The sequence below is a fragment of the Erinaceus europaeus genome, chromosome 7 (assembly GCF_950295315.1).
Source record: "Erinaceus europaeus chromosome 7, mEriEur2.1, whole genome shotgun sequence".
In the NCBI taxonomy this organism is placed as follows: domain Eukaryota; kingdom Metazoa; phylum Chordata; class Mammalia; order Eulipotyphla; family Erinaceidae; genus Erinaceus; species Erinaceus europaeus.
Genome location: NC_080168.1, coordinates 28141163 through 28162202, shown reverse-complemented (window position 1 = coordinate 28162202; position 21040 = coordinate 28141163). Strand labels below are relative to the sequence as shown.

The window sequence follows — 21040 nt, the reverse complement described above, 5'->3', positions numbered from 1 at the left end:
ACAGAGAGGAGGAAAGAAAGATAGACACCTGCAGACCTGCTTCACCGCCTGTGAAGCGACTCCCCTGCAGGTGGGGAGCCGGGGTTCGAACCAGGATCCTTATGCCGGTCCTTGTGCTTTGCGCCACCTGCGCTTAACCCGCTGCGCTACAGCCCGACTCCCCTTCTCTTCCTTTCTAAGTCACACCTTCACCTATACTACTACCAAGTGTCCTTCCTTTTTTCCTCCTCTCTTTTAGGGTCCTTATGGAGTTGGAGTTCAGAGCCCTCTGATCATCTTCCCTAACATTTCTCCCCTCTCTGGGAGTATGGAACAAAATTCTTTATGGGGTGCAGAAGGTGGGAATTCTAGCTTCTGTAATTGCTTCTCTGGTGGACATGGGCATTGGCAGATCAAGCTGTACCCCCAACATGTTTCTATCTTTCCCTAATGGAATAGGGCTCTGGAGAGGTGAGGTCTTGGGGTATATTGGTAGAGAGGTCATCTGCCCAGGGAAGTCAGGATGGAATCATGATAGCATTTGCAACTTGGTGTCTGAAAGGTGGTAAGATATAAAGCAGGACAAAATGTTTAATAAACATAAACCAAAAAACAAAAGTTAGGAATAGAGCAGATAAAAGTAGGGAACTGGGAGTCGGGCGGTCGGGTGGTAGCGCAGTGGGTTAAGCGCATGTAGCACAAAGTGCAAGGACCGGAGTAAGGGTCCCGGCTCAAGCCCCCAGCTCCCCACTTGCAGGGGGTCCCTTCACAGGCAGTGAAGCAGGTCTGCAGGTATCTATCTTTCTCTCCCCATCTCTGTCTTCCCCTCCTCTCTCCATTTCTGTCTATCCTATCTAACAATGACGACATCAATAACAACAACAATAACTACAACAACAATAAAAAACAACAAGGGCAACTAAAAGGAAAATAAATAAATAAATATTTTAAAAAGGAACTTAGGGGCCAGGCGGTGGCATACCTGGTTAAGCACACACAGTATAGTGCACAAGGACTCAGGTTCAAGCCCCTTGTCCCCACCTGCAGGGGGAAAGCTTCATGAGTGATGAAGCAGGGCTGCAGGTGTCCCTCTCTCTTTCTCCCTCTCTATCTTCTCCTCCCCTCCCAATTTCTCTCTGTCTCTATCCAATAATAAATACATGTATATATATATTTTTTTTTTTTAACAAGAAAGAAAGGATGGATCTTAGGGTGGAGAGAAGCTAGGGAGTCTATTTTAGGTAAGTTTCTAGGAGCCCATAATTTTAGTAATTTTTAATTGAGCTTGATAGTTAACATGCAGGTGAACTAAAAATATTGTCTGATCTTCCTCTCTTCCTTAATTCCTTCATTTTATTTTATTTTAATTAATTAATTAACTAATTTTTGCCTTTAGGGTTATCACTGGGGTTGAGGCTACAGACAGACTATGACCCACATAGTCAACGACTGCCACCTCTCCAGATTCAAAGGAGGTCTCGAAACTTTACATCAGGCTCAACCTGACGCTGTTGACTGGCTACGGAAGAAGGGCAAACGCTAGAAGAAGAAGAAGTGCCTGCACTACGAATCTACTGCTCCTGGAGGCCATTTTTTCCATTGTTGTTGTTGCTGCTGCTGTTATTATTGTTATTGTTATTGGATAGTACAGAGAGCAGTTAAGAGAGGAGGAGAAGACAGAGACTGGAGGGAGAGAAAGATAGACACCTGCAGATCTGCTTCACCACTTGTGAAGCAATTGTCTTGTAGCTGGGGAGTTGGGGGCTCAAACTGGGATCCTTGAGCTTCAGACTATGTGTGCTAAACATGGTGCACTAATACCCACCCACCTACCTTTTATATATATAAGAAATATATATATACACACATATATATATATATGTATGTATATATATATATATATATTTTTTTTTTTTTCCCCTTTTGCTGCCCTTGTTGTTGTAGCCCTGTTGTGGTTATTATTGTTGTTGATGTCGTTCGTTGTTGGATAGGCCAGAGAGAAATGGAGAGAGGAGGGCAAGACGGAGAGGGGGAGAGAAATATAGACACCTGCAGACCTGCTTCATCACCTGTGAAGCGACTCACCTACAGGTGCATAGTTGGGGGCTCGAACCGGGATCCCTACACCAATCCTTGCGCTTTGCATCACGTGCACTTAACCTGCTGTGCTACTGCCTGATTCCCCCCCTCCTTTTTTTGTTTTTTTGATAGAAAAGCAGGAGAGACCATAGAGTTCTAGTGCCCTGGAGGCTGGGCTAGAAATTGTTTTCTTAAGGAAAAAAGGTTTATTTTTGTTGTTGTTGTTATTTGTTTTTTCCTCAGTGCATTTGTGTGTGACAGAAGGTTATTTGGTACAGTCAACAATATTTATACACCTTTCCCATATTTGGGAGCTAGTCTCTTCCCTGATCCAGCTTTCTGGTCCTTTTTCTAGCCATGACATCATCTCCCCAGACTATAACTTGGATCCACCTGCATATCAGATTTCAGGCTCAGGGGAAAAAAATAGTATAGCCATAGGCCTTTTGGAATATAAGTAAAATATGCCTACCAGCTATGTACAAAACAGAGACACCCCTCAACTCTTCATCTGCACTATTCAAGCCTTTAGGTTCATGATTAGTCAACAATTTGTTTGGCTTTGTATGTTTTTTTAAAAATATTTATTTATTTTACCTTTTGTTGCCCTTGTTTTTTTTTAAATTGTTGTTGTATTTATTATTGTTGTTCTTATTGATGTTGACATTGTTGGATAGGACAGAGAGAAATGGAGAGAGGAGGGGAAGACAGAGACGGGGAGAGAAAGAGAGAGATAGACACCTGCAGACCTGCTTAACTGCCTGTGAAGCGACTCCCCTGCAGGTGGGGAGCCGGGGGCTTGAACTGAGATCCTTACACCAGTCCTTGTGCTTTGCACCACCTGTGCTTAATCCGCTGCACTACTGCCCGACTCCCGGCTTTGTATGTTAACTCTCTTTTCAGCTACCAGGTTCCAGATGCTGGCATGATGCCAACCAGACTTCCCTGAACAGATGATCCCACCAATGTGTCCTGGAGCTCCGATTTCCCAGAACCCCGCCCCACCAGGGAAAGAGAGAGGCAGGCTGGATTAACCTGTCAATGTCCATGTTCAGTGGGAAAGCAATTACAGAAGCCAGACCTTCTACCTTCTGCATCCCACAATGACCTTGGGTCTATACTCCCAGAGGGTTAAAGAATAGGAAAGCTATCAAGGGAGGGGATAGGATATGGAGTTCTGATGGTGGGAATTGTGTGTAGTTGTACCTCTTATCCTATGGTTTTGTAAGTGTTTCCTTTTTATAAATAAAATTAAAAAAAAGTTATTTGGGGGTGTTGCTCAGTGCTTCCTACTAACTATAAAATCTAAACTGTATGCCACTCCCCTGCTGTTACTCAAGATGCAAGATCTTTGGCACCAGTAGAACATTTTTGCTGCCCTTTGGGTGAACAATTTGCCTGGAAGATGTTTCAGCATGGCAATATTGTCCAAAGATAGCCTGTTTGTCCACCCCAGGGACTTAAATTGAAACTGAAGGTGGGGAATGATATTGATGGCTCTTGTGCTGGTTATAAGGTGGTAGAACCCTGACCGTCAGATTCCATTCTCCCAATCCAAGCTTGTCCTCTGAGAGAGATGAATCTTGCCTCCTTATAGCTCCCACGCCATTCATTACTTACTGCCAGACATTAAGGTGAATTATAACATTCCTTAATATACTAGGAAGAATGTAAGTGTTCGGGCTGGGCTGGAAGAGAAGGGAGTGTTCTGCTAATGAAGGCTTTTTTGAATGTCTTGTGTTTTATTCCATTTTCAGTTGGGAGCAAGTAAAAATGTTTGTACCAGGGACTGACATCATTGAGTCTTTGTTTTTGTAGACATCATCTGGTAGCAGTGTGGGTAACAATTGGAAAAGGATGTGTATGCAAGCAAGACAGTCATTTAGGAGAATACCGCCACAGTTGCAGTCGAAGATGGAAGGACCTTAGGCAATGGGAATTAGAACAGGAATAAGGCAGACATCTTTAAGAGATATTCATTGCAGGAAACAAATAGTCTTTCAGGAAGCTTCACTAAACAGCATAATCCTTGCAATACCTTTGTTATTGAGTTGGCATTAAATATCAACCTCAGATATTGATAGCAGCTAACTCAATGCATACTCAATGTTTTATTCAGCTAACTCAATGTTTTATTCAGCATAAAGGCTGAGGAGATGGGAGAGGAAGTTTATTTATTTATTTATTTATTTATTTATTTATTTATTTCTATGTGAAAAAAACCAGTGAGGGTGAGGGAGATAGCAACAAGGTTATGCAAAGAGATTCAAATATTCAAATGTCTGAGGTCCCCTGTCCCAGGTTTAATTCCTCACAACACCATTAGTCAGAGCTGAGCAATGGATGGGAAACAAACAAAAAACAAACAAGCAAACAAACACACAGCTACAAAAAAAAACAACCAACAAAAACAATGAATCAAGTGGAAATGAAATTATTCATATTTTCACTTTGCTGAGATCAAGTTCTTTTCATAAAAGACATGTGCAAGTTGACCTTACAGGCCTGATCCCTTTTTTTTTTTTTTTTTTTTTGCCTCCAGGATTACTGATCGCTAGGGCTTGGTGCTGGCATTATGAATCCACTACTCCTGGAGGCCTTTCCCCCTCCCCCATTTTATTGGATAGGACAGAGAGAAATTGAGAGAGAAGGGGGAGATAGGGTGATAGAAAGATAGACCTGCTTCGCTATTAGTGAAGGGTGTGTATGGAAGCAAGACAGTCATTTAGGAGAATACCCTACAGGTGGGGAACCGGGGCTCAAACTTAACAACGTGCACCACTGCCTAGCCTCCCCTACTTCCCCTTCCCCTCACTGACCCCACTCTGTACCTGCATCTCTTAAAAGGACACCATTCAAGATTGAAAAAGTCAATGCCTACTTACCTCCCAGTTGTTTTGCTACTTGACAGAAGAGTTAGTATCTTGATGTATGCAGGCTTTAATTGCTTTGCTAAGGCAGGGGTAAATAGCATAATGGTTATGCAAAGAGACTCTCATGCCTGAGGCTTTAAAGTCCCAGGTTCAATAATCCTCTGTGCCACCATAAACCAGAGCTGAGCAGCGCTCTGATTATAAATAAATAAATAAACAAATAAATAAATAAACAAATAAATAAATAAACAAACAAGAATCTTTCTTAACTGTTTTTCAAGGAATTAAGATAATTAACACCCAAGCAGTAATTTAGATACTAGACAATAATGGTTAGTGGGTTCTGGAATTAGACTGATGGCCTTGTAATCCTGGCCCTACCTATCCTGACTGTGGTATCTTGGACAGATTCTTAGCTCCTTCCAGACCTGTTTTCTCACTTGTAAGACAGAAAGCAAATTAAAACCAACTCAGAGTGGCTGTTGTGAAGACATGAGGAAACTCAAGAAAGTGAAAATTAAAACCAACTCAGAGTGGCTGTTGTGAAGACATGAGGAAACTCAAGAAAGTGACAAGCTCAGTTCAGTCTTAGGAACAGAATGCTTGATTACTAACTGTAATCTACTAAAAGCAGCATATAATGGAAGGGGTGGAAAGGGAGCTCGACGGGGAGATTTCTGCTTTACTTCAAAGGTGGAAAGATTTTTAGTAGAGATATAAACTAGTGTTTTGTAGACTTCGTATTTGGAAAAAAAAAAAACTGAACCTTGTGTGAAATCCATATATTCTTAAATGTTTGCCTTCAAAGAGGTTTGACTTGCAGCCCCACATACTATACTTATCCCCATGTCTGACTAAGAATGACAAGAAAATAGAATGCTGGGGGCTGGGCGGTAGCACAGTGGGTTACAAGTGCATAGTGCAAAGCTCAAGGAGCTGCTTCAAGCAAAGCTCAAGGATTCTGGTTCAAGCTACTGACTCCCCACCCGCAGGGGGGATCGCTTAACAAGCAGTGAAGCAGGTCTACAAGTGTCTATCTTTCTCTCCCCATCTGTCTTCCCCTCCTCTCTCAATTTCTCTGTGTCCTATCCAACAACAACAACAATGGAAAAAAGATGGGCTCTAGGAATAGTGGATTTATAGTGTAGTCACTGAGCCCCAGTGATAACCCACTGATAACCCTGCAGGAGAGAAAAAAAGGAAGGAAGGAAGGAAGGAAGGAAGGAAGGAAGGAAGGAAGGAAGGAAGGAAGGAAGGGAGGGAGGAGGGAAGGAAGGAAGGGAGGGAGGAAGGAAGGAAGGAAGGAAGGAAGGAAGGAAGGAAGGGAGGGAGGGAGGGAGGAAGGAAGGAAGGAAGGGAGGAAGGAAGGAAGGATGTTATAAAGTTTTTTCTTCATTTTTTAAATTTGTTACACGATTATAAGATTACAGTGTATAATTTCACACCATGCCCATCACTAAAGTTCTGTATTTCCTCTCTCCTAGCTCCCCAAGATAACCACCATAGTTCTCACAAATCTTGGAAACAGTTTGCTTACTTCTGTGTTATCCCCACCCCCAGTTCAGGTGTATAAGATTATAATGCATTATAGTTCTCCTACTCTGGCTTTAAAAATAGTTATGTGTTGACAGTATTGATATTTGATTACAGGACATAGCTTATTACTTTATATAATTAATCTTCATGTTTTGTCTGGAGTCAAAATATCTCTGCCATTAACAATGGAATCTTTCAAAACCTTGATCATACAGGAGAGAAATATTGCAAATCAGCACTTCCTTGAAGTGGGGTTTTTATGTACATAAGTTTTTTTTTTTAAGATTATTTATTTATTTGTTTATTAGAAAGATAGAAGGAGGAAGAGAAAGAACCAGACTCTGGTACTTGTGCTATCGGGGATCGAACTCAAGACCTCATGCTTGAGAGTCTAATGCTTTATCCACTGTGCCACCTACAGGATCACATGTACATCAACAGTTTTTTTTGTTTGTTTTTTTAGCAGGAAGAATGTGAGTACTGAATAGTAAAGTCTGATAAAGGACAGGATCCTTGTAACTTTATTTTTCTAACACATGTAGCCACTGGATACCTGAGCTGTCCAGTTTTGCCATCAGTTTTTTCATTCATATAAATGGTCAGAATGAAAGCCTTAATCCTTAATATTTTCAGGCAAATGTTATGACTACTAAAGAGTTTCCCATGGGGGCAGCAGTCATAATATGGTACTTAACAGATCATAAAACTTCTCATAAATAGATGCTGCCTGTGGGTTTTTAAAAATAATAATAATAAAGGTTGAACATGATTATGCTTATCTGAGTGAAGAATCTCTAAAATTTTCTTCTCATCAGAAAGCTCTGCAGACAATACTATGCTTAAAAAAAAACAAAAAAAAAACGAGAGGCTAGAGTAGAAGTTTGTGCTCTGTTTTTATGTTGTCATTTCTTGGCATTGGACATGTTTTACTTCTCACATATATTGTCCAGGACATTTATTGAAAATTTAAGGATAATATTCAGTTTAGGGTGAAAAACAGACTGGCAAACATTGTGTGGCTATTTTAATTTCTATCAAGATATTTCCTTTCCTAAAGGAAGTGAAAGTTATTCTAAAGGAGAAGGAATAATAGTCAAAGTATTGCAGGAAAAATGAAGTTGTAGTCACTCACTTCATAAAACTACATTGTTGATCATTCACAAAGGTAGTAAGTGAACGTGGTGAATGATGGGAGATTTGTTTTGATAGCAACTATAATGTTTTTTCAACAAAGCAGCAAAAAAAGGAGGGGGGTGGGGGAGGAAAGGGAAATAATTAGGAATTTCCTTCAATTCAAGTAAGAGTATGCCTGCAACTATTCTGCCCTTTTGTCTCCTTCTAGGACAGAATGAGAAGGAGTTTGGGATACAAACATAGGAGTGGGAGATAAAATACTAGCTGAGGGAGTTGGGCAGTAGCACAGCGGGTTAAGCAGCAAGGGTCATTGTAAGGATCCTGGTTCCAGCCCCTGGCTCCCCACCTGCAGGGGAGTCACTTCACAAGCGGTGAAACAGGTCTGCAGGTGTCTATCTTTCTCTCCCCCTCTCTGTCTTCCTCTCCTCTGTCTGTTTCTCTCTGTCCTGTCCAACAACAATGATGACATCAATAATAATAATGACTGCAACAATAAAACAAGGACAACAAAAGGGAACAAATAAATAAATATTTAAAAAAATACAAACTGAAAGTCTCATCCATTGATAATAACCAAACAACTGGGTGCCAGAATCATTAGTATGAGGATTTAGAGACATGATGAACACTTTAATTAGCTTGTGGTCATGAACACAAAACTAGCAGTCTCAACACTCAACTTTGTCAAGATCAATTAATGTTAGGAGTACTTTGTTGAGTTCTGTAAAACAGATTTTGAAAAGACCACTGGAAAACTAAAGCAGTGATGAAGAGATGCCAGTGGAAGTCCATCTTTGAATAATATCTTTACATTTCATATTATTATTAATAATCTGTTTCTGAGACATGTAAATTGTTTCACACTGTGATTTTTGTGTAATTGAACATGTTTGAAAATTATGAAATCTGTACAACTACAATTAAGAGTAAAAAGTATAGGGAGCTGGACAGTGGCGAAGCGGGTTAAGCGCACATGGTGGGAAGTGCAAGGACCAGCATCAGGATTCTGGTTTGAGCCCCCGGGTCCCCACCTGCAGGGGGTTCGCTTCACAGGCGGTGAAGCAGGTCTGCAGGTGTCTTACCTTTCTCTCCCCCGCTCTGTCTTCCTCTCCTCTCTAACAACGATGACATCAATAACAACGACAACGATAAACAACAAGGGCAACAAAAGGGGAAAAAAAATGTTTTAAATTGGGAGTCAGGCGGTAGCGCAGCGGGTTAAGCACACGTGGCGCAAAGCACAAGGATTGGCATAAGGATAACTATAACAACAACAAAAAAATGGCAACAAAAGGGAAAATAAATAAATAAATAAATAAATATAAAATTTAAAAGAAAAGGATCAACATAAAAAAAAATTACAGCTGTTACTACATTCCTAATGAATTAAAAGAGGACTCAGGAGACCAAACCGAATAGTTTTTATGACCTTTAAAAAAATTAAGTTAGAAATTTATATCTTGGAATGCTGGAAGGAACAAGAAAGAAAAGCAATACTTTAGGAGTCTAATAGCTTTCTTTAGGTATTTAAAGATGAGGGAAAAAATTGAGACATTTATTCAGTGAGATTCCAATGTTGGATCTAGGGCCAATAACATCGACAAAGTAGCCAAGACAATGTTTTTTTACACTTAAGGACTTACAGCTGTTCAAAACAGAGAACATAAAATCTATTAACCAAATAAACAGATGTTACACTGGGTGTACGTAGAGCCTGGATGGCTGCAGAGTAAGGGGATCTTAAATCATTATTGCAGGTTCTAAGAGACAGGAAACATTAGCCTTGAAAGGCAAAAAGCCAGCATCACATATACCGATTCTGAGCCTCTGTTTGTTGATTAAGATATAATGATTAGGAAACTGGAGATGAGGACAGCTGTGGGAGTTGCAAAAACAATTTTGTTGGTAATTTGGCATTGTTAGAAGTTTTTTTTTTTTTAAGCCACATTTTATTGCATGTGTATGAAGACCCATGGTTAAAATTCTTGACCATGTTTGCAAATGTCATTTTTTAATCATAACACTGCTCAGTGTTGGCTTGTGGTAGTGCTGGACATTGAATCTGGGGCCTCTGGTCTCTCAGGCATAATGTTCTGTGTGTAAATTGCTATCTTCCCAGCCTCCTATCCATTTTTTTTGGTTGTTGTTAAGTTTTATTTATTTATTAGTTATTCAGGACCTCATGTTCCAGGGCCCAACACTATCTACTCCACCATTTTCCAGGCCCTATCCATGTTCTCAACCTTTAAGCAACTAAGGAACAAGAACCCTGGCTCAGGAGTGTTTCTGACAGCAGTTTCCAGAACTGTGTAATAAATTTTGTTTTTTTACTTCTTTTTCTTACTATTTATTTATTTATTTCCTTTTTGTTGCCCTTGTTTTATTGTTGTAGTTATTGTTGTTGATGTTGTTGGTGGATAGGACAGAGAGAAATGGAGAGAGGAGGGGAAGACAGAGGGAGAGAGAAAGATAGACACCTGCAGACCAGCTTCACTGCTTGTGAAGCAGGGATCCAGGGGCTGGAACCTGGGTCCTTACACCGGTGGCTTTGTGCCACCTGTGCTTAACCCTCTGCACTACTGCCCAGCTCCCAGACTGTGTAAAATTTGGAGAATGACTCTACCTTCTTTTCTTAACGGTGCCTGCAGCTGGATGGAAAAACTGCTGGGCTAGTGTGGGGGTGCCTCTTCCCCAGGCACGTGCTCTCTGGTTGGAGAGAACTCGACTAGACTGAGCCTGGGCTGCTATTCACTCAGCGATGCGGGAGATAGATGACTCAGGAACTCGTAGCAGAGTGGTAATGCAAAAAGGTCTATTGATCAGAAAGCCAATGCTTTTATAGGATAAAACTGGAAGTGGAAAGTCAGAAACGGAAATGGCTAGGAAAGGGGGTGGAGAAAAGCAAAAGCACACTGGGAAGGGAGAAGCTTCCTTAGCAACTGTTGCAAGGGTTTTAACTGGTGGGATTAATGTTACCCTGCAGGCAGGGCGGGTCTTGAGGTAGAAAGAAGATAGATAGATCAATGGGATGGGTGGGGATCTTTCAGGCAAAACAATGACTATGTAAATAGGCCATAGTATCAGCAATGCAGGATGGAGCAGGAGGAGCTGGCTTGATGCCCGACATCCCCCCTTTTCTTTTTATTTAATGGCCATAGTATCACGAATGGGGGGCGCTTTGTGAGGCAGGGAGTCTGATAGGATGAGGCACTCCTTTGGGGTTACTACTGTCCCTCCTTGCTCAACCTCTCGGTAGAGAGAGAGAGAATGACAGGATAGATGCACCCCTCAGGTTCAAACCCTACCAAGCTTAACCACATCCTCACAATTTCCCAACAAAAACAAAGCCAAAATAAAAAATAAAACTTTTCTTGCAAATGAGGATGCCTAGATAGGAGGAGTTACAGACTGATGTAGAAAAAGTTGTCATGGGGGCCGGATGGTAGCATGCGGGGTTAAGCACACATGGCGCCAAGCTCAAGGACTGGTATAAGGATCCTGGTTCGAGCCCCCAGCTCCCTACGTGCAGAGGGGAGTCACTTCACAAGCAGTGAAGCAGGTCTGCAGCTGTCTATCTTTCTCTCCACCTCTCTGTCTTCCCCTCCTCTCTCGACTTCTCTCTGTCCAACAACAACAATGAAATCCATAACAACAACAATAATAACTACAAGGATGAACAAGGGCAACAAAAGGGAAAAAATAGCCTCCAGGAACAGCGGATTCGTAGTGTAGGCACCGAGCCCCAGCAATACCCCTGGAGGCAAAAAAAGAGAAAAAGTAATCACTTAGATTGTCCTTTACTATATCCCTCATCTCCTTCGACAAAGTCAGATCCAATGAAGCCAGCTTGTGAGAACAGCTTTTCACTTTGAGCTCATGCCGTTGGTACATACTTTACCAGGAGTTCTCATTTATTTAGAATCTAGTTCATTTTTAAGACTGTTTCTGATTCTGTTATTCAAGTCACTACAAAATGTGGAAAAGTGAGTAACCAAATCCCCAGACCAAGAGTCTAAACAAACTCAAATCCATGGATTCTGAGGACGTTCAGGCAAACGCATGTTTATCACTGTTGCATGGCAGGTTCAGCCCCAAGTGCTCTTTTTGGATTCTTGAAGAAGTGGACATAGGTTTCTCAAGGATCTCTCTCATCCTCCTAGGCCCTATGGATAACTTCATATGGTAAATATACAAGTATTGATTAACATTTTAGACTTGAGACAGAAGAAAATCCAGAAGAAGAAAAGTTAAAAAAAATTGTTAAACTTTATTTTATTTGATAGAACAGAGAGAAATTGAGAGGGACAGGGGATAGAGGGAGAGAGACAAAGAGACACCTGCAGCTCTGCTTCACCACCCGTAAAGCTTTCCCCCTGCAGGTGGGGACCAGGGACTTGAACCTAGGTCCTTGCACATGATAATACTTGCACTTCACCAGCCACCACCCCATCCCAAGAAGAAACTCAGTTTCTAGTTACATACAAAGTCCTTCAATTAAGGCCCACTGTGAGGTTCTGAGGATTCTATTTTATTTTATATTTACTTATTTATTTATTTTGAGAGAGAGAGAGATGATATCACCAAAGCCATGTTGTGGTGACCAGATTCAAACCTGGGTCACATGTCACACACATGGTAAAGCAGAGCACTATCCAAATGAGCTATTTCGCTAGTTGTAGAAACTATTTCTTAAAGGATTTACTTATTTTTTCCTCTTTTTTTCTTTTCTTCCTTCCTTTCTTTTTTTTTAAATTTTTTTATTTAAGAAAGGAGACATTAACAAAATCATAGGATGGGGGGTACAACTCCACACAATTCCCGCCACCTAATCTCCATATCCCATCCCCTCTCCACTAGCTTTCCCACTCTCTATCCCTCTGGGAGCATGGACCCAGGGTCATTGTGGGTTGTAGAAGGTAGAAGGTCTGGCTTCTGTAATTGCTTCCCCACTGAACATGGGCGTTGACTGGTTGATAAGGAAAGAGAGGCAGACTGGGAGTATGGATAGTCCTTCCTTCCTTCCTTCCTTCCTTCCTTCCTTCCTTCCTTCCTTCCTTTCTTTCTTTCTTTCTTTTTTTTTTGCCTCCAGGGTTATCACTGGGGTGTGATGTAGGCACTATGACTCCATTATTTCTGGCCACCATTATTTCATTTTATTGGATGGGACAAAGAGAAATTGAGAGAGAAGGGGGAGATTGGGAAAGAGAATGACAGACACATGCAGACCTGCTTGACATCTAGTGAAGCATCCCTCCTGGCAGGTGGGGAGCCAAGGGTTCAAACCCAGATCCTTGCGCTGGTCCTTGAGCTTAGTACTATGTACACTTAACTAGGTGTGCATCACCACCTGGATTCCTGAGGATTCCATTGTATCTTTTACCTAGCAGATTTCATGAAAGGAATGTGGCTCATTGTAGAAGCAAAGCCCCCAGAGGTTAACAGGACCCACTCATGCATCTCAAGTTTGCCCGTGAGCTTCAGTTTTTTTCTTTTTCTTTTTTTTTTTTTAAATATTTATTCCCTTTTGTAGCCCTTGTTGTTTTATTGTTGTAGTTATTATTGAGGTCATTGTTGTTGGATAGGACAGAGAGAAATGGAGAGAGGAGGGGAAGACAGAGAGGGGGAGAGAAAGATAGACACCTGCAGATCTGCTTCACCACTTGTGAAGCCACTACCCTGCAGGTGGGGAGCCGGGGGCTCGAACCGGGATCCTTATGCTGGTCCTTGCTTTGTGCCACCTGCGCTTAACCTGCTGCGCTACCACCCGACTCCCTTCAGTTTTATTCTTAGTGGTACAGAAGAAAGCTATTTTATCTCAACATATTACTATGGAAAGCATGTATTCCATCTCCGAACATCTGGGGCTCTCTTAACATTGGGGATTCTTTTACAATTACCCCAACCACTGGGAATATTTTTTTTATTGGTTTACTCTCTTTGCCTAGCCCCATTGCATGATATAGGGACAATATTGTGAGGTGTGTATGCTTAAGCCACTGTGCTACCGCCCTACCCCGTTATCTGGCTTTTTAATAGATCTCTCTGATTCCAAGTAACATAATTTGCAGAGTGGACACTCAAATTTTTTTCTAACAGATGTTATTTTTCATTTTGAGACAAAAATATGAGCCATGGTCCAAACAAAGATTCAAAACATTTTGAAAATGAAAACAAATTTTCCCCAGGCAAGAATATTTTCCCCTCCCTCATTCCTCTTAGAGAGAAAAAAATAACCTGAAATCATTTGTCTCTCTGATTTGTCTCTCTGATTCATTTAAACATGCCTCCCCACCTCCCTGGAAATACTTTATTCAAATACTTCAGGTTTTGAGTGAACCGGACTTGTGTAATCATCTAACCCTCAGGGATTTCTTTCCATCTTCTAGATACTGGCACCACCCTAATGAGTCACATTTTATAAAATTTAACATCTGTGAAAAAAGGTTATAAACACACAGCAGTGCCCAAAATGGCAGTAGGACTGCAGAAAAGAACAGAATCTTCACTTCCTTAGTTCTTCACATTCAAGTTTGTATAACTAGAAAGTAGGGAGAAAACATTGTAGCCCAAACTCTCTTTTATTTTCTGCTACTGTTTCCTTGACATAAAAAGATAGGAAGGAAGAGTGGAAGAAAGGAAGGAAGACACCAACTCATTAGGAAAATTGAAGACTATGAAGACTTTGACGAATGCTTTTCTTTAATCAGAGTTTATGGTATATTGGAATATTAGCATCTTATTTACTCTGTGACCAGTGGTAGAAATGTGAGGGAAAGAATCACTTTTGAAACCTATTTACATAATCTTGCAATTTTTTTTTTCTGAACACAGTGACTATGCAGAAAATAATTTTAATTTCGTGTTTCAAATTGCTGCTTCTTTTGTCCTATAAACAAGAGTCCTGGTTCTTGAGGAAAACTAGTGACTGACTTTAGGTCATGAGAAAGAATGGACAGGGGGCCGGGAGATAGTGCAGCATTTTAAGTGCATGTGGTGCAAAGCGCAAGGATTAAGGATCCTGGTTTGATCCCCCAGCTCCCCACCTGCAGGGGGGTCACTTCATAAGCAGTGAAGCAGGTCTGCAGGTGTCTATTTCTCTCTCTCCCTCCCTGTTTCCCCTCCTCTCTCGATTTCTCTGTCCTATCCAACAACAAAAACAACAAGGGCAAGAAAAAAATGGGAAAAATGGCCTCCAGGAGAAGTGTAGTGCATTTGTAGTGCAGGGACCGAGCCCCAGTGACAACCTTGGAGGCAAATAAATAAATAAATAAATAAATACAAAAAAAGAAATAAAAAAAAAAGAAAAGAAAAAGAAAGAAAAGAATATAAGCATGTACCTACACTGTCCCTATTATCACAGGACTTTGGATAACCAACAAGTACTTTTCCATTTGTTCAAGTTTAAGAAAATTTCTAACACAATGCAAGAAACTTGTTTCCTGACAAGTATCTTAGAACTCAATAAAAAGCCACTTGACCCAGTAAAATTTATTTTTAAAGCTTTACATTTAGGTCTGGTTCCTATGACTTTTCTGTTCACCAGAGATATTTATCTAATGAGACAACATCAGCAAATCATTTCAAGCCTAGCATCTGATTTCCTCACTCCATGTTTAAGAGCTCAGAGGAGGGAGTCGGGCAGTAGCGGAGCGAGTTAAAGGCAGGTGGTGCAAGCACAAGGACCGGAGTAGACATCCTGGTTTGAGCCCCCGGCTCCCTACCTGTGGGGGAGTTACTTCACAAGCAGTGAAACAGGTCTGCAGGTGTCTATCTTTATCTCTCTCTCTCTGTCTTCCCCTCCTCTCTCCATTTCTTTCTGTCCTGTCCAACAATGGCGACATCAGTAACAACAGTAATTACAACAATAAAACAACAAGGGCAACAAAAGGGAATAAATAAATAAACAAAAAAGAGCTCAGATCATTAGTTATTTAAAACTGTCTAATAGGGTCCCTGCTGGTTCTGGGGGTCTGAGTTTCCTGTTCATTGTATGAACACATCAGACCTGGATCAATAAGTCAACTCTTGTCTCCCAAGAGAAAAATAAAATAATAAAATAAAATAAAACTGTCTAATAATAAGCATGGTTATTTTCAGTTGAAGATAAATTTTACTTGCATTGAACATAGCAGAGGTTTGAAGACTCTGAAAAGAGAAATCCAGGATGACTGTTCTATAACATCTAATCATAAAATTCTGCCATACTGACCTGAAAAATGGAATGAAAGGCAGTGTCCAGAATATTCTGTAGAAATCGTCTATCTTGAACTTTAGAACTTGTTAAACAACACCTGCATAAAGCATTATGGCAGGTACAGCACCAAGCAAACCATCTTCTCCAACAGGTTTTCCTAGCCAACTATGTGCTTAGGCACCAGATACAGGCCCTCAAGTATTTCCCAAGAAAAACTTGGTAAGCGTAAGTTAAAGAGAAATGCAATACTGATGACATATATTTTGTGACTTAATCCCTCATGAAAAAAGAGTGGGTAAAATCACCCGGGTGGGGCTCCAGGTAACCACCTTCACTTGCATGTCCATGGGTGTGTGTGCTTGGCTCAGCAAAGGCCCTGAAGTGAGTGCCTTGTGATGACTTGCGACATTTAGATACCACTTTTCTCTCTTGCCCCATTTCTGCCCTAATATAGACTTTCTCCTTGACTGTGAGTTCATGAAAGAAACACAACAACTTTGTTGTTGTTGTTGTTGCCTGGGTTCCACTGCATGATTGACTTTTTCTGATAGAGAGACAGAGACAGAGAGAGAGAGAACAAAAACAAAAGCTTCCTCCAATGTGTTTGGGGCTTCTTCTTCTTCTTCTAGCGTTTGCCCTTCTTCCGTAGCCAGTCAACAGCGTCAGGTTGAGCCTGATGTCAAGTTTCGAGACCTCCTTTGAATCTGGAGAGGGGGCTGAGCAATACACTATCCCAATGAGCTATTTTGTTGGCCCAGTCCCTTCAGTTTCCTCCCTCCCTCCCTTCCTTCCTTCCTTCCTTCCTTCCTTCCTTCCTTCCTTCTTTCCCCCATTTTTCTCCCTCTCACTTTCTTTTCTTTCTTTCTTTCTTTCTTTTTTTTTTTTTTAAAGAATTTATTTATTTATTCACGAGAAAGATAGGAGAAGAGAAAGAACCAGCCAACACTCTGGTACATGTGCTGCCGGGGATCGAACTCAGGACCTCATGATGAGAGTCTAGTTCCTTAGCCACTGTACCGCACACTTTCTTTTCTTTTTCACCAGAGTAGCACTGCTCAACTCTAGTTGAGGTAATGCTGGAGATTGAAGAGCCTCAGGCATGAAAGTCTTTTTCATAAACTTTAAGTTGTCTCCCAGATGTAACAACAGCTGAAAAAGAAGTGGAGGCTAGGTGGTGGTACACCCAATAGAGCGCATAAGTTACTGTGAGTACATACCAGGGCTCAAGTCCCAAGTTCTCACCAATGGGAGCGAAGCTTTGCAAACAGAGGAATGGTGCTGCAGGTCTCTCTCAAAATAAAGGAAAGAAAAGGGGAGAAAAAAGGCTGCTGGGAGTGGTGGAGTCATTGTGCAGGTACCAAGTCCTAGTGAAAACCCTGGTAGGAAAAAAAAAGTGAGTCTGACATTAGGTTCTTTGAATGGAATTTGGGGCATGTTTGTCTTACTCAGCTTGAACCTACTCAGCTTGAACCGGTCAGACTTCACCCGGGGATACTGTGTTCTTTTCTGGGAATTATAATTTAAGTGGAACAATGATAACTTGGAGCGTGTTCAGAAGAAAGTGACTGGATGGAGAGAAAGCTTAGAAGCACATCATGCTCGATATTAGGGCAGCTTGGAATGTTCCTACTCATGACCACAGAATGGGAACTCAGATCTACAGGGATGCAGATTCCTAAGCTGAATAGGAGCCCCAGACCAAATCAAATCGATGGGGTTTACAGTCAACAATATTTATAACCCTTTCCCATATTAGGGAGCTACTTTCTTCCCTGATCCAGCTTTCTGTCCCTTTTCCAGCCATGGCATCACCTCCCCAGACAATAACTTGGATCTACCTGCATATCAGATTTCAGGCTCAGAGGAAAAAAAATAGTATAGCTACAGGCTTTTTGAAATATAACTAAAATATGCCTCCTAGCTATCTACAAAATGGAGGACCCCCCAACACTTCATCTGCACTATTCCAGCCTTTAGGTCCATGATTGTTCAACAATTTGTCTGGCTTTGTATGTTAACTCTTTATGCAGCCACCAGTTTCCAGATGCTAGCATGATGCCGACCATACTTCCCTGAACAGACGTCCACCAATGTGTCCTGGAGCTCTGATTCCCCAGAGACCCACACTACTAGGGAAAGAGAGAGGCAGGCTGGGAGTATGGATTGACCAATCAACGCCCATGTTCAGCGGGGAAGCAATTACAGAAGCCAGACCTTCCACCTTCTGCAACCCACAATGACCTTGGGTTCATATTTCCAGAGGGATAAAGAATAGGAAAGCTATCAGGGGAGGGGATGGGATATAGAGATCTGGTGGTGGGAACTGTGTGGAGACATACGCCTCCTGTCCTATGGTTTTGTTAATGTCTCCTTTTTTAAATAAAAAAAAAATTTAAAAACGCACATCACGTGGTAAGCATTGAATGAATTCACAGAAGAATTTTGCCTGGAAAAGACAGGCAGGGCTAGTTTTTTTTTTTTTTTTTTTGCAGGAACTGTTTTAAATGATTAGAAAGTAAAACTAGGAAGAGGAGGGGAAAAAGACATTTTAGCTTGATATGAGGCAAAAATTGCTAAAGATTATAGTTGTGAAAAATTGATATGTATTCATTAATAACTACTTATTGAGGACCTACCGTGTGTCTTAGGCCCAGCAGCAACAATAGTGCAGATCAGTGAACAGAACTCATGGAGCCTTTATCCTAATGCACATGTTTTTATAGTGATGTATGATGAGGCAACCAAAGGTTGAAGGTTTTGTAATAGGAAATCAACATTAAACATATCTGGGCTGCTGGTGTCTAAATCCTGAAATTTTGCTTCAATTCCTTGAATGTTATGCTTTCGTTAGTTTTATGACTCTCCGGGTTACTCATATAGATGTATACTATACAAAAAAAAAAGTAATACTCTGACTTTATTTCTTCTCCCCTTCCTCTCTCATTTTTTTTTTTTTTTTAGTTTTAAAACAGTTCTTTTTTTTTTTTTTTTTTATTAATTAACAAAACCATAGGGTAGGAGGGGTACAACTCCACACATCATAACAGTAGCAACAATAAATGCTGGGGAGGTTGTGAGGGCAAAGGAACCCTCCTACACTGCTGGTGGGAATATAAATTAGTCCATCATGCTAGCATCTGGAAACTGGTGGCTGCATAAAGAGTTAACATACAAAGCCAGACAAATTGTTGAACAATCATGGACCTAAAGGCTGGAATAGTGCAGATGAAGTGTTGGGGGGTCCTCCATTTTGTAGATAGCTAGTAGGCATATTTTAGTTATATTTCAAAAAGCCTGTAGCTATACTATTTTTTCTTTTTCTCAATAAAAAAAAGTTTTTGGGGTGGTAGATAGCATAATGGTTATGCAAAGAGACTCTCATGCCTGAGGCTCTAAAGTCCCAGGTTCAACCCCCTGCAACACCATATGCTAGAGCTGAGCAGTGCTCTGCTCTGGTAAAAAAAAAGGGGGGGGGGAGGGCAGGCGGTGGTGGGCCAGGCAGATTAAACTTTAATCTTCTAGCCAAATCCAGGCTTTATCTCTTTTAGAAATTCTTGGGGCTGGGTGGTGGCATACCTGGTTAAACACACACACTATAGTGCACAAGGTCCCAGGTTCAAGCCTGCAGGGGGAAAGCTTCACGAATGGTGAAGCATGGCTGCAGGTGTCTCTTTGTCTCTTTCCCTATCTCCCCCCAGTTTCTCTCTGACTTTATTTAAACAACAACAACAAAAAAGAGGTTGCCCAAAATGTAGCCAATAAACAATGAGAGAGAAAATATGGAAGGTTAAGTAAGTAGGAGTACAGAGTAAGAAGGTCTAACAACAACAACAACAACAACATTTATCCATGTATCAACATAAGAGAGATGGAGAGAGAGAGAAGAAGAGGGAGAACCCCAGAATCACTCTGGCATATGGGATGTTAGAGACGAAACCTGGGACCTCATGCAGACAAATCCATTGCTTTACCCATTGAAGTCCCCTCCCCGCCAGACCACAGGTTTAACTTTTAAGAAAGTTTCTTTTTTGTTTTTGTTCTTTTCATCCACATTATATTTGAGGACACCATTCTTTCTCTCTTTTTTATTTTGACTTTTTCTTTACTTTTCTTTTTAAATATTTGTATTGTCTTTAATTATTTATTAGATAAAAATAGCCAGAAATTGAGAAAAGGGGGAGACAGAGAGGGAGAGCGTCAGAGAGACACCTGCAGCACTGTTTCACTCTGCAAAACTCTCCCCCTGCAGGTGGGGATTAGAAGTTCTAACCTCGGTCCTTGTGCATGATCGTGTGTGTGCTTAACCAGGTGTGCCACCACCCAGACCCAAGAAACTTTCTAAAAGGGATAAAGCCTGGATTTAGCTAGGAGCTTAAAGTGGATACTTAATCAAAATCTACTTTATATTTTATATGGTTGTTTTGATCATATACTATAATAAAATAATGCCTGCCTCCATTATCCCTGACCAGGACAAAGGGTCATAGTCTTAAGTGGCATTTATTTTGTTGATTTTCAGAGGAGTCAAATGTCTTCTGAAAAGAACAGGAACACCTATTGTTCTGTCTTGATAGAATTCAGAAGTTTGTTTACATTTTTTGTTTGAGAAAAAAGATTATTTACAAAAAAAAAGAATGGAGTCCCCCCCTTTTAAAAAAAATATAATTATGAAGTAACTCCTTAGGAGAAAGTCACCCTAGAAGAGAACCAGGACTGTGATTATAAGACCATTTGTAAAATTCTGAAATGTTTATGCTTTTCTCATACTGATCATGTTTCTGTTATCTACTTTTGCTGTTAATAACAGCCTTAAAATAAAGGTTTTTTTTTTTTTTTCTGGAGCAAAGGATATGAACAATAGAGCTATTTGTGAGATCGGAAAATGATTTATATAAACTCCTGAAGGGTATGGAAGCATCTGAGTTCCTGGGATATGTCCTCATGTATAAGAGAGGTCAGAATTGGCTCAAATTTGACTCTGAGATTGAATAGTAGAAAAAGATTGTTGGCCAGTGTGTCTTGAAACCCCATCTCCCCAGAGGCCATCCCACTAGGGAAAGAAAGAGACAGGTTGAGAGTATGGATCGACCTGCCAATGCCCATGTTCAATGGAGAAGCAATTACAGAAGCCAGACCTTTCACCTGCATCCGGTAATGACCTTGGGTCCATACTCCCAGACGGATAAAGCATAGGAAAGCTATCAGGGGAGGGGAGGGGATACAGAGTTCTGGTGGTTGGAACTAT

The 21040-nt window shown here is 40.9% G+C and overlaps 1 protein-coding gene across 3 annotated transcripts in view; it reads right to left on the bottom strand.

The window, feature by feature from the left end:
* CMKLR2 (chemerin chemokine-like receptor 2) overlaps positions 1–21040 on the bottom strand; it is a 58888-nt gene that overhangs the window by 13582 nt on the left and 24266 nt on the right. Inside the window, exon 1 of one of the 3 annotated variants that reach the window (XM_060194060.1) lies at positions 15811–15961. The exons of the other annotated variants lie outside the window; for them this stretch is intronic. The gene's annotated coding sequence lies outside the window, so the exon portion shown is untranslated. Of the gene's footprint in view, positions 1–15810; positions 15962–21040 lie in introns of those variants that run through there. 3 annotated transcript variants of the gene reach the window in all.